The sequence below is a fragment of the Myiozetetes cayanensis genome, unplaced genomic scaffold, assembly GCF_022539395.1.
Source record: "Myiozetetes cayanensis isolate MyiCay16 unplaced genomic scaffold, myiCay2020 scf38, whole genome shotgun sequence".
Classification (NCBI taxonomy): Eukaryota; Metazoa; Chordata; class Aves; order Passeriformes; family Tyrannidae; genus Myiozetetes; species Myiozetetes cayanensis.
In genome coordinates this window covers 873,114-887,144 of record NW_026087609.1, presented here as the reverse complement: position 1 = coordinate 887,144, position 14,031 = coordinate 873,114, and positions in this window count along the sequence as shown.

Genomic DNA, 14,031 nt, shown 5'->3' with positions numbered 1-14,031 from the left:
AGCAGTTGTGGAAAAGACCTTCTAGTATTATGGGGAGAATGAAGAACTGGTTTTATTGGAGGAGATAAAAAGACCTTGGCTCATTTAGTGTAGCAAAATAAAGGCTGAGAGGAGAAGTGACTGTTGTTTCTGAGAATCTGTAGGCATTAAATGTTAGAGAAGGATTATTTTAAATTCAAAAGAATAATTCTGTGAGATCGAACAGATAAAATTTAAGCATAAATACAGTTAGATTGGAGATTAGAATGTGCTTCCGTTGTGTTAGCAGAATAAAGTTCTGGAATAGCCTTCTATGTAATAAAAAAAAAAAAATCAATATTCCCAATGTATTTATACATCAGTGAAAATTAAAAATTTAAGATAATAAGACATTTTATTACTCATACGAGTTTGTGCTTTTCCTGGTTTGCCAGCACAACTCAAATGGCTCCAGATGAAAACATAATCCCTACATTTTGGTTCTTCATCATGGGACCTTTGTGACAGTATCCAGATATGAGTGGAAATGACTGGAAAAATGAGGAGGGAGTTTCTGCTCTGTATTTAACATTAAACAGTGAGATGCCCTTTATTGATGGGATAATCAAGATGCTGCATTTGATAATCAAAATGTTGTATTTTATTCTAACCCCAAAGATTTTCAGTTTCTTTACTCTGATCTTTCTGTTCTTTTGCAAGTCCCTGATGGTTTTACCACTTTTTTATGTGTGTGGTCAACAATTTAGTACATCAAGACAATTAGCACGACAATGATCTGTCATTATTATCATTTGGTGGACAGCTGGGAACCTGTCAGCACAGCACCTTTGCCTTCATAGAAGGAGCTTTAAAACATTTACCATAAATATTGGTTGAGCTCTCAGGGAAAGGTAGTTGAAAGTACCTTGATATTTTGGGAGGTGAGATGCCTTTCCATGAACAGGGAATTTCAGTAGGATTTGGGTGTGACTGTTGTTCCATCTTTCACAAAGACAAAATGTATTAGTCAAAATTGTTAAGAATTTTTTATTTTTCCAGTCCCCTCAGACCAGTTTATCCATCACTGGTTAAAAACAACAAAAGGATCTGATGGTGCAGGAATGGAATTCATTCCTGTTTTAAATTCTTTGCAGTTTGGTAAATCTGGCTGAAAACAACCTGGATTGGGAGAGTTGTAGCTCAGGGAATCAGACTAAAAGCCACTGTCTGGTGTTACACCAGCCTTTGTCTCATCAGCATCAGTTCCACTGTCCAAGAAGGAAGGAAGAAAAAGTCACTATAACACAAAGGGATAAGAGAAGACAAAAACATTCCTAATTTCAGATGAAAAGAAAGGGGAAGATCATGTGACTTGCAAGTCTCTTGTTTATACCATTCCAAAAGTGTGAGCAAATGGTGTTTGTTTTGCTTGCTCCTAAAAGCACAGGTAACCATTCCCTGCTGCATTTGTTTCCCTGCTTTGTTGCTGTCACACTCTTTGCAGCTGCAGTGAGATGCTGTAACCTGCATTCCCACGTGTGGGTGGGAGTTAAGGGGTCAAGCAATGAGGAATTTGGCTTTTAGTGACAGTGTGTTTGCTCAGAGCAGAGTTACGGTCTAACAACCAGAGCAGGGAGGTGAGCGGTGCAAGTTAATAGAAAATAAAAATGCACTGTATTAACTCTCCATTAATTGCCATGCTGATCATCCACGCCATCCCCCGTGGCAGGACCTTACCTGTGTCACTCTCAGGAGCAGCAGGTGTAGCTCCACATCCCCACTGAGCAGGGACAGACAGGACAGGGTGGTGGCACTGCCACCTTTGGCAGTGCATTTGGTGCTGTTGTTGCCAATAGACTCGGTAAAAGTGAGGTGAATTTTTGTGTTCACATGTGAGGAAAGGCACAGGCTGCCATGTCCATGGGACACTTCAGCTGCCCCAAAATCTGTTGGAAGCATAATAGGCTTATGTGGAACCAGAGGACAATTTCTTAAGGCAGATGAGAGGTGAGCTGAGTACAAGAGATGTTCTGCTGAATCTCCTCCTCAAAACCAAGAAAGAACTGGCCAAAGATACTAAAGGCACAAGCATCCTTCCCTGCAGGAACCACGAGACTGGACTCTTAAATCCTGTAAGAAAAAGTCAGAACAAGATCACAAGCTTGGATTTTAGGAAAGCAAATTTTGGCTTACTCAGGGATCTTCTTGGTAGGCTTAATGGAAGGCTGCCCTGGAGGGTCAAAGGGACACAGGACAGCTGGTTGGTATTCAAAGACAGCCTCCTCAGGGCACAAAAGCAGCAAACTGCAATGTTTAGGAAGTCGAGCAAGCGTGGCAGGAGGCCAGCATGGATGAGTGAGGAGCTCAGGCTCAGGGAGGAGGGGCAGGGAAAGTGGAAGCAGCGATGGGCTCCCCTGGAGGGACACAGAGACCTTGTCTCTGCATGCAGCGAGAGAATTAGGGAATTCAGAGCTCAGCTGGAGCTGAAAAAAGAGGGCTGTGAACAGCAGCCATGAGGTGTCACAGAAGTGATTCTATGATTTTATGATTCTAAGTGCAGTGACAGCAAAGAAAAGGCTGAGGAAAATGCGGATCTGTTGCTGTTCCTTCAGAAGGAGACTGGACAAGGAGGCCTCTGGGTATGAGAAAGAGGGGCAGCACTGCCTGGTTGGCACTTTTGGATAGAAATTTGAAGCCAGGTCTTGGAACAAGCAAAGTAATTGGGTTGAGTGAGGTCTAAATATGTGCAGTATGTATAAAAAAGTGATGTAACAAGGTCGTGGCCATACCACTGTCAAGGTCACACACCAAAAGGGAGGAGCTCAGTGCTTTTTGAGCCAGTGAAAGGAAGTTTGTCCTATAATCTGACCCTGTAGCCTCCTCCAGCACAGAGCGACAGGTCCTGGATTTTTCCAAAGAGTTCTTCACATCCAGCAACCCAGAGAAGGCCCCATTTAACAACTGTCTGCATGGTGTTACTAGATTAACCTTTTAAATTGTTATTTATTGTTAAATTATTTAAAAGAACACATTAGGGTCTCAATTTTACTTTTCTCCCCCTACCTTTTACTGTAATTTGCACCTGTGGAAACTGGAATGATTTCTTTTTATAGTTACAAAAATCTCAGATGCTAAATCAAAGATCACAAAAGTCAATAGAAATCTTTAATGAGCTCCAGGGGAGTAGGCCCTAAATGACTGATGTGCAGAGCAGAGAATTTTATTGTGCCCACTAAAATTAATTTCTTCATTTCAGATGCCAGGCTTGGCAGTTTTTCCTTATTGTTGAATTTTAGGTCCTGTTGATATTTTGACCTGGTTGAACCTTTCTAAAAAATGGGTCCACACAACAAGGCTTTTCCCTGGAAAGCCTTGTTATTTTTCTTTTACTCAGGAAAAAAGGCAATATGTCTGTAGAAAATATCAGCACGGCTTTCTTTCACATCTGTCAGTTCTGTTTCATTACTCCTGGGATAATGTATTAGTCAAGAGCAAGTTCTCTCCCTGTTCTGCTATTCAACATTTATAAAATCAGAACATTAAACGACTATAGTGTTATCCAAAAACCTCATTTACTTTGGATCTCTCAATTTCAGAGGATTTGGTGTTTGTTCTGAGCTTATTTGCACAAACCAGCCTTCAGAATTGATTCTAGATTTATGATGCCTGTTCATGACATCAGGAGTTTCAATTGGCCAGACCTGTCACTGTTGTAGTGAATGTTTGCACACTGAAGTTATATGTTGTTGCATTTTAGAAGTAGTTATTAGTGAAACAACTAAAGGCCACACATAATTTTGAAGATGATGGAAAAATAATACCCAGATTCCCTGTTACACGAAAGAATCAGTCTCAGCAAAATGAAATGGGCTTTTTGTGTGCTGTTGGCAGCAAGGTCAGGCATCTTGTGCATGGAAAACAAACCCCTTTCACTGGAGTTGTAGGTCGGGTGATTCTCTCAAAGGCAGCTTATTTTCAAAACATGGTAATTACAAAGTGGGGGGGGTGTGTAATTTTATTTTTGAATTATGCTATTGGGAATCTCCTGAGGATTTTACCCACCTAAATTGTAGGGTTCATAATTGCAATTAGAAGTGAAGCAGTGGGATTTCTGCACAGGGTTCTGTCTGCACTGTGGGGCTGTTCCACTTCAGCTCTGTTGAAAGGAAACTGCTCTGAAGAGACTCTTGGAACTTCTGCCCCAGTGTCTCACTAAATATTTTCCTAGAAATATCCCACCGGTAAACAAAAAAAAATAAGTTTACCATTTAACCAAAGAGCTCCAAAATGTACTATTTTTAAACTCTGTTATAGTTCTGTGTCCTTGCTGTGGGTGTGAAGTACCTGTGCCACCTCAGTGATTCCTCTGAAGAGCTTGTAAATTCTGAGTCCTTCAAATAAGGGACAATCCCATTGTCTGCTGGAATACTCACACCACTCTTGAGTGGGGGTGGAAGTTAATAGTATTTTTATTTATTTATTTTCATTTTTTTGGCCCTTTCTTTGGTAGAACACAGAAAAAACACATTTTTCCTGGTGAGATAAAACTGCATTTGGTGTAAAATTTTAAAGTCTGCTTCTGAAAAGTGTTGTAAAACTGTTTAATGATAAATTCCCATCTGTTCTGCTGGAAAAGCAGACTATTTGTATTAGCTGCCAGTAAGAGTAATATTGTATAAAAGAATTTCAAAAGTTCTACTCACCTAGAAATTCTTATGGCAATTTACCTTCCTAATGTATTTACCAGTTTCCCAGTCCTTCAGGATTTTTCTCTTGTTTTGCTTCTCACAGACCCCAATACTCAGCTGAATGTGCATGAATCCCTACTGATCAGACCCATCTGCCTTTCCAGATGTTTCCAAAAACTAATTGTGAAACTGGGATTGGATTTTGTTATGAGGGAATTTGGTTGTTGACTCTGACTCTCAGTTGCCTTGCATGATTCTTGGTGCCCCTGTGGGAGATGAGTTGAAAGTGTGCAGGTCAGAGAGCAGGTTCTCCAAACCTTCTACATATCGTATTCTGGGCTCCTTTCATGTCACAGCCAGATGGAGGAGCACCTTTTGCACTCATGGGTGCAGACATTGCCACAGGAAGGCTTTGCTGGAGTGACATATTCTGGTAAATTCAGGGGAACTAAACTGCTGGGGGTGACTAAACTGCCCTGGGGTCCTGGTGACAACGAGCTGTCCCTGAGCCAGCAGTGTGTCCTGGGGACAAGGAGGGCAATGGGATCCTGGGGGGGATCAGGGAGAGCATTGGAGCAGGGCAGGGAGGGGATCCTGCCCCTCTGGCCAGCCCTGGGCAGGCACATCTGCAGGGCTGGCCCAGCTCTGGCTCCTCAGCACAGCAGGGCCAGGGAGCTCCTGGAGCGGCTCCAGCGCCGGCTGCGGAGATGCCCAAGGGCTGGAGCATCTCTGGGAGCAGCAAAGGCTGAGGGAGCTGGGGCTGTTGAGCCTGCAGAGCACCCCCTGAGAGGGGCCCTCCCCAGGGTGTGTCAGGGGCTGCAGGGAGGGGGCAGAGGATGGCCCAGGCTCTGCTCGGGGGGGCCCAGCAATGGCACCAGAGCCACGGGCAGGAACTGATGCCCAGCAAGTTCCACTGGACAGGAGGAGGAACTTCTTTGCTCTGCAGTGACCCAGCACTGCCCAGGCTGCCCAGGGAGGGGCTGGAGTCTCCTCCCTGGGGATATTCCAGAGCCCTCTGGACACAATCCTGGGCCATGTGCTCTGGGCTGGCCCTGCTGGAGCAGGGAGGTGGCACCAGTGACCCACTGTGAGCCCTTCCAGCCTGACCCATCCTGTGGTCAGGAGCTCCACTGACTCCCACCACTAACACCATAACTACATTAGGATTCCAGGAGCTGTATAAACCATGTCTTGATTCTCTTGATCAGATTTTATTCTGTAGGCACAGGTGACTAAACATTATGCACAGAATCACAATCTGAGCAAAGCTGAAGGTTTTAAGCACTTTCCAGTTGGGTATCTCAGTAATTCTGCTGAATCATAATGAAAGCATAAATTTCTGTTGATAAAGTTGATGCCTGTGTGGGCTTCATAAGTCATTAGATCCTAATAATGAGTTAGATGTTTAGCAAAATGATATTCAAACTTGAAAGCAGGTGGGATTTTTTGCTATGGATGACTTATTTTCCCAGCAGACTTAAGAATATTTAAAAAGTTTGCTTGTGATAGTGATGAATTTGTCCTGAAAAAGTGGAAATGTCTATTTCAGGAGTTATTTTCTTCATACCACTGACAGTTTTTAATGTGCTCCTTTTTTGTTTCCCTTGAAGCACATTGTAACTCATATTTGTCCAGCTTAAAAAGGCAGCTCAGCATAAAAAAACCCTATATATAAATTCCCCCTTTTGAAGCTGCCTAAAAAGAAAGCCTGGAGCAGTCATCAAATGAAAAGATGCATGAATTTTAATCCACTACGAAAGTACACCTTCAAACTTCAAGTGATAATTTATTTTTACTCAGAGGTCCAGACAAGCATATCAAATGATGTGAGGAAATGTTAAGATAAAGCTTCTGGAAGCTCTTCTCTGTAAATGTGGGCTCATTTCCTTCTCATGCAGTTATTTCTGGGCCACTAATATGGCAAGTAGTATGGCTTACAAATAATTACCATTGTAGTGCCATAAAAAAAGGTCTTTTTATGAGATACATGAGGAGAAATTGTATTTTATTTCTGCTGCTACAATGTCCTAGACTGTGTCAGCATTAGGAAACGTACACAGGCTGTCATTAGGACATACATAGGCTGTCAGTGGGATATGGATGTCAGCTGTCAGCATGTCTCCATAGCCTAAATAAACATTAATGTCCTTAACAAAGCAGAATTAGCTCTTAGGACCCAAGAACACTTCCTTCTTTTTAATTTAGTTTTTGAAGAACAGTCTAAAAATCAATATTTAAAGTGTTTTGACAGTGCTGCTTTGGGGGTTTTTTTGACTGTTTTGTTTGCCTCTTTCACATAGATGAAACATTCAAATGAGACTTCAAAACTGGCCCAAATTCAGATATGTATAATATAATGCAAAGAGTTTACCCAATTAAACCATAGAAGAGTTGCACTTAGACTTTTTTATGACACCAGACTGAGGCATTTTCTTGTCAGATCACTCCTGGCCAGTCACCAACAATAAATGAGTGTCCCCTTGAGGTGCTGGGCAGTTGTGGCACCAAACAGTTGTGTTTTGTTTAGGCAGAGGAGATGCAGTGAGAAGATATTATTGCACCCAGCTGAGGGATGTTTGTCCTGTGCTGCAAACCCAGTTGTGTAAATTAAGCTGGAAATTAAAGCACTTGAAGCTTGTCAGTGGCCTTCAGTCTGTGGCACAGGAATCAGAATGGAATGCCATCATCTAAGCACTGTTCCTGGGAGGTTTTGGAGAATCCAGGTCAGGTGTTGGCTCTCTCTTCTTAGTGTAGGAATTTTCACCAAAGTCCTGCTCTGATTCACCTTCACAAACACAGAATACCATCAGGTTTCTGTCTTAAGTGCTTTGATACCTACTTTCAAGACCAGTTTTTGTAATTCTTTAAAATGTATTGGGGGTTTGGTTGCTGAAATGGGAAGACCTCAATGGCTACCAAAAGTTTGCTCTATTGAGAAGCTCCTGTAGAATCCAGATTCCCATGTGAAATTAGGAAAGCCAGATTTTGGCAGGGCAGGCCACCCCCAAACCTCATTTGTGAACAGTGGACTTAGGCAACATGTGAGTTTGCCATGAAAGGTGTTATAAATAACATTTTAGGTGATATTGACACCTTTAAAGGTGGAATTATAATTTCATGAAGCTCAAAAATGAGGGCAAATCCAAATGCTTCCTTGGACACTTTTGCTGTCTGATGGAACCCAGAAGCATCAGGAGCATTTCCAAAGTAGAAAAATGCATAAGAAGTTGCCTTTGAACTTACTTTATGTAAGAAGATACAATTTTATCTGTGTCAGTTGTATATAAAAGATTTCAAATACTTCTGAAACAAGTATAAGTAGTGTTTTAAACGTCTATAAACAGTGTTTTCTAAATTACTTTGTTGTTACTAAAACCACTATTTAGTTTTTCCACGAGTATATTTAAACAGTCCAATGAACATGTTGAAATGAAGACTTTAAAGATTGATGGATATCTGTGTCAAATTATACGTATTTTTCTTATTCATTGTAATGTGATCTTCTTAAAACTTTATGGAGTCCAGAGGGTTAAATCACAGTTCTAAAACCTGAGAGAACTCACAAATCAGAGTCTGTTTACAATAAACTTGCAGTGCTTTTTGTTCCTTTTTGCATCAGGATGGCTCCACGTCTCAGAAGAGATTTGCCAACTACAAATAGCGAAAATCTGGTATTTATTTCTTAATCAAATGTGAAAAATAAAAGCAGCAGGCTTCAGCTGGAATCTGGGGCTGCACTGATGCTTGTGTGAGAACAGAAATCTTTTCCTAGAAACCCCTGGATTTTGGCTCCCTTTGATGCAAAAAAGAAACATAAATGTTGAGAAAGATAAAATGATGTTATTTAATTAATCAAAAGGGACATTGAACTTTCTACTCTTAGTTTTTACATAAAAAAAAATCAACTAATTCTTGCGCTGTGTAGCAGCTCCTTGCAGTTTGTTGGGGTTAGTCCTTATCTGATGACACCTCGGGAGGTTTGGATTGCACATGGACCTTTCTGTGGAAACCTGGAGCAGAGGAACGAGTTTATTTGTAGTGGGAACAGTTTTAGCAATGAGGAATAAAAGCAAAGCCAGCAATCAGTGTAAGAGAGAGAGGGCTTTGCTGGTAGGTCTCTATCTCTTGATTTTTTTTTCTTCTGTGAACCTTCCCCTTCAGCAAGACCATTTGTTGTCTTTGTTTTCTTATCTGTGACAAGGTAATAATGTTCTGGAGGGTCCCCTTGCAAAGCTTCTCCCTGACCCTGTGTGGCCAGGGGCAGATTTTGAGGCGTTCATGGCTCCTTCCTCTCCATGTTTGGAGCAGGAGGTCCCAAGTTTTAAACTGCATTTTGACCAGGGAAGAGTTTTGGATGTGAGTTTACACGAAATGTTGACTGAGTGTAGAAATGTAAAGCTTTTATGCTTCTCCCTAGTTTGCTTTCAAAAGCAATCTGGTGAACATGATTCTTCAAGCATTTTTAATAACATTCTGTACCATAAGGTAAAAATGAAATGTGTTCCCTGCCAAATGATTGCATTTTGTCTTTGTGCCTTTGGCTGGCCGCAGTAACCTCTCTGTAGCTGAGCACTTGTTAAATTTTTTGGTGCATATTTTGCCATCTACAGGAGTCCACCACTCTTATCACTGGGACCTTCAGTGGAACATAAACTTTGCTGTTAGAGCTCCACTGATGATGGTCTTACTTTTTAATTAGATTTAACCAAGTCTGTAGGTGGTATCTTGAATTTTCAGGGCTTTTTGATTGGAGAAGAAGGGTTAGAAGTGCAGTAAAACTAATCAGTTTTAACGTCTTTTGCTAGAAATCTCTAACTTTTTTGGCCCAGAATGAATCATGTTCTCTACAGAAAATCAGAGCAGCTGATTTCTGTTACAGAATTATCTTGAGTGCCATGTGAGTTACGTGGCAGTGTCAGTATGGTTCTGTAATGAATGAGACTCCTGTCACCAAACACAAAGGTCTGGGCAAATAGGTACTCCTAAAAGCAGTTTGCATATAATTTAAGATCACTTTCTGCTTGCAAATATCCAAATTTGCAAATGTATTTGCTCGTGCTGGTGTGTTTGGCAGTGTGGGGAATTATGGCATGATTTTTTCATTCATGCCCAGTTGCATGCATTTCATAAGAACATAAAGCCAACACTTCTGTAATATATAGATACTATAACTAGAATAATTCTGAAAATGCTGATAATTTCACAGTAAAGTTTGGGGCTTTTTTAGGGGGGAACACTTTTTAAATAATTTAGGATGCTGAGCAGTCTTCAGAATAAAGAAATTCCCTAATGAATCCCACATTATGTATGAAAAAATAAGAAAATAGTGAGGTTTGGTTCCCCACATTACTTACTGATCAGATTCCAAGTATTTTAGAAGTTCTGTAGAGTTAGATAGTTTGGGCTTTATTCAGATGACAAATCCCTTTGAAACAAATTAGGCACATTATTTATAGTTCTGGTATTGGGACTTAGAACCCCTTTTTATGACTCTTTTTCCACCTATAGAGATTCCTACTGTACTTTCCAGCAGATGTTGGCTACCAAGCAGAGCTTCCTGAGTAGTGTATTCAGTGTGCTCAGCCCTACCATGATCATCAACAACCAGGGTAACAGAAAATCTGTGCTCAGTTATGGAGCTACGAACACACATCAAGATGCATCATTCTTAAAGCATCTATTTTAAGGTTTCCTGTCCATGGAAGCTCCTCAGCTAAGGGGAAAAAAAAAAAAAAAAAGAGAAAAAAAGTTGTATTCTCCAAGTTCTACTGTGGTTTTTCTTCTTACAGGGGTAAGAGAATTGATGCCATGCCACAGCAAAACTTGGGTTTTGAAGTCCTTCAACCCTCTGCCTGTTGTTGGTGTTTGAGAACAAGAATGAGCAGGATACAGTCTCGCATGCAAAATATTTATAAAGTTAAATTTATGTGGTTGAACCTTGGTGATACAGCTTTAAATAATTTTCTGCTGGTGAAAATAGGATTCCCTTACCTTCTCCCACTGCTGTAGCTCCTAAAGAGATAGGTGAAAGGAAAATATTAAGCAATTATTCATAACCTGAGCATAGAGTAGGCAGAGAGACTCCACTCCTGTGCTTAAGGCAGATTGGAAATGAAGGAGTTTGTGATGGAATGCTGCTCAAAAACCAGACCTTGTGTCTGCTCTGCCCTGCTCCCCCTGGGGAGGTGAAGCATCCTCGGAGTCACCACAGCCTTTTGTTGTGGCATCACTTGTAAGACACACAGGGGGGATTTAGGAGAAGGTTTATGGGTTACGTTTTGCAGGGCACTTAAATGTCTTAAATTTCAGTTCCTTCCTGAGAAGAGGCTACACCTGGGGGTCATGCAAAGCTCCCTGGTTTCTCTGGAAGGACCCTGCAGTTCAGGTTTGTGCAGGGCTGTGGATCTCACTGTCAGGTGTGAGCTGAGCCAGAGGAGTCTGCACTGAAAACACTGTGCCTTAGGAGAGCCCGTGTGTGACTCATCAGCAAACACTCTGTGTCCTCAGCCCATGGACAGGGGGTTCCTGGCTGAACTGCAGCCTCATTCCACGGCATGGGCAGAGAATTCCCCTCCCACCAGGGGTGAGTGTGAGGGATGATCCACGTCGGCTTCTGGAGAGGCTCTTTCTGACAAAGCAGTGAGCGTTTTCTGGTGAGTCACAAACAGAAGTAGGCACTGTGTCCTTCTATTAAATCCCTAGCAACATTAGAACCCTAAAAAACCCCAAATCCTCAATATCACTATTGTCTGGCAAACAGGTAGACAATGCCCTCCATAGCTGTAGGCAAGTTCTTAGAAGTTCATCCTTTTCCCTTCTGAATCCTGACTCAATTTATGTGTGGCCATCGTAATTTTTTATATTTTTTTCCTAAACTAAGTGTCTTAAATCTATGTGTCTCTCTCCATAACATTCATGTGCTTGATGTTGAGAAGAGATGGCTTGTAGAGAATTCTGGGATAATTTAAGGCTCACTGGAAGTGTCTTTTGATATCTAATCAATGTGCCTGATGCTGTGCTTTAGGAGTAGGTTCAGAAGTGTTTCTGTAAGAATATGGAACGTGGGCCTTTCCACTTAAATGGAAGATTGACTCATTTCTATTACTTAATGGCAGCTTAAATCCTAAAAGGTTGGATTTTATTCCTTTCCCAGTGCAACTTTTCTTGTTAGCTGGACAGATGGATGATAAAAACACAGGACATGGGCAAGGAGTGCTACAAGGGACAATTGGCTTTGTATAGACTCTGAGCTCTGAATGGATGTTTCATTCAAAGTAGTCCCACTACTGTGGATTGTAGATCACACCAGGAGGAAAACAGTGGAATGAAATACTGGCAGCAATAATGGCAGGGTTATTAGAGACTCTGTGGTTGTAATCCTCTGGAAAGTTTCATCACTTTGCAATGAAGCAGAGGTTTGTACTGTGATTTTCTTTTCTAGTTGAGTTGGTTGCTTAAAAGGGTGAAAGAAATCCTGGCTTGCTCCCTCTGAACCATGTCAGGGACAGTTAATGCAAGGATAGCATGGATTATCCCAGGCTGATTGCTCCAAAGGAGCTGGAGGTAGAAGCAGGGAAAAAGCAGGAAAACCCACCCCAAACCCATATTCTGAACTTGTAAAACACAGAGCCTGTACTTGCAAAGAGCTTACATGGGATTTCTCAAGGGCTGTGTGAGGTTCTCAGTGAAGATGAACCCAGGCTAAAGAGAAGGAGGTGGTAATAAAAAGCTAAAATTAAAAGGTTTGTGGTCTCAGAAAACTTACCACATTAACATTAACATTAACGTGGTAAATGCCTGTCAGTGACACTGATGTCAAGGGAAGGACTATAAAACATGGTAAAATAACTTAGAGACAGATTTAACAGTGTTAGTGAAATGTATTTTAAATACATCAATGATTTAAGCAGCATCATTTTTATTGAAACTGTTTTAGATAATAATTGGTTATAAATAGTTGGATTCCTTTGGTTTGTTAATATTGACATCACAGCAGGAAGAGCTGCCTTGGGTAGCAGTGTCAGAGTGTGGCTCTGGCTCTGCTCTGGCCCATTTGCAGCTGGTTTGAGTTATGCAAAGACTTGTGGATCAGTTCGAAAAGTGAGACGACAAGGAGGGCATTTTCATTAGAAAAATTGCAGAATATTCAACATCCAAACCTGAGAACCAACTACTCAAGGAACTACATGGTCCAGTGAACTCTGCCTTGCAGCTGGGGGGGTGCTGGAAGTTGATATGAATGTTATGCACTCTGCACTTATCCTGAGTTATTAATAAAAGGGAATCAATACTTGCATTATTATCACTGTTGTTTGGCAAAAACATTTTGACAAACTTATAACTTTTTTTTGGAAAATGATTCCTTTGTTGCCTCCCCAATAAATTATTTAGCTTCTGGAGGGGCAGGGAATTTTAAGAGACATCTCAGTATTTCAAGTTGCTGTTCTTTGTTTATTCCCATGGCAGCCCCTTTGCTCTAAAGCAACTAATTCTCCTACTTAGGAGATGTTTAATTATGAATTCCCCCGTGTTCTAAACCCCCCAAAATGCTGTGCTTAGTCCTCAGCACCAGGGAGGATTGTGTTATTTTCTGGTTCTCATTTTTTTCCTCCTAACAAGAGCTGCTGTAGCTGATTATCCAGATATCCACATTCATCAGGCTCTGGGACTGTGCATCAAAGCCCCACCCCAGACACGGAGGTGGAGTGGGTTTGATGCCCAAAGGAATGAAATCAGCACCACATTTGTGCTCCTGGACTGTGTTTGCTGCCATGAAATGTTCAATCCTCAGTCTGGTCTGAAGCTGTAGCAGAATTTCTGTGATTTCAGTGGAAAACTTGGGCATGGAGACTTGAGGGGACATTTTAAAAAACTGTACCTGTAGTGTTTGTTTGGCTTAATATAATGTTCCCCTAAGAACACACTTTGAAAACCTGAAGTTTCCTGGTTTTATGGCTGTTTTTTAGGGTTAAACCTTTTCTCAGACAGGAAGAGGAGAAACAACCCTTAATACTGTGTATCCAGGTATTAAAAATAGTTATTGTAATGGAGCCTGGGTATGAGTTAAGGTTTTAATTTGTTGGTGAGTCAAGTTATGTACTGCAAGGTTGAATAAGGATCACAGGAAAAACCCTTGTAAAATTACAGTATAATTTTTTTTTCATATTACAAAATCATATGTAGGTGTGATTTAGTAAGCTCTGTAATTCTCCTTTACCATTCAGGTACTCTAAGTATATTATATTCTTTATGATTAAAGAAATATGTCACCAGAACTAATAAAAAGAGAAAAAAAAAAAGTATAGAAAAGACAAAAGCAATGAGAGTTTAAAACATACACAATACTGAAAATGTTATTTTTATTGGTCCAGTTCTAGAAAAGAGA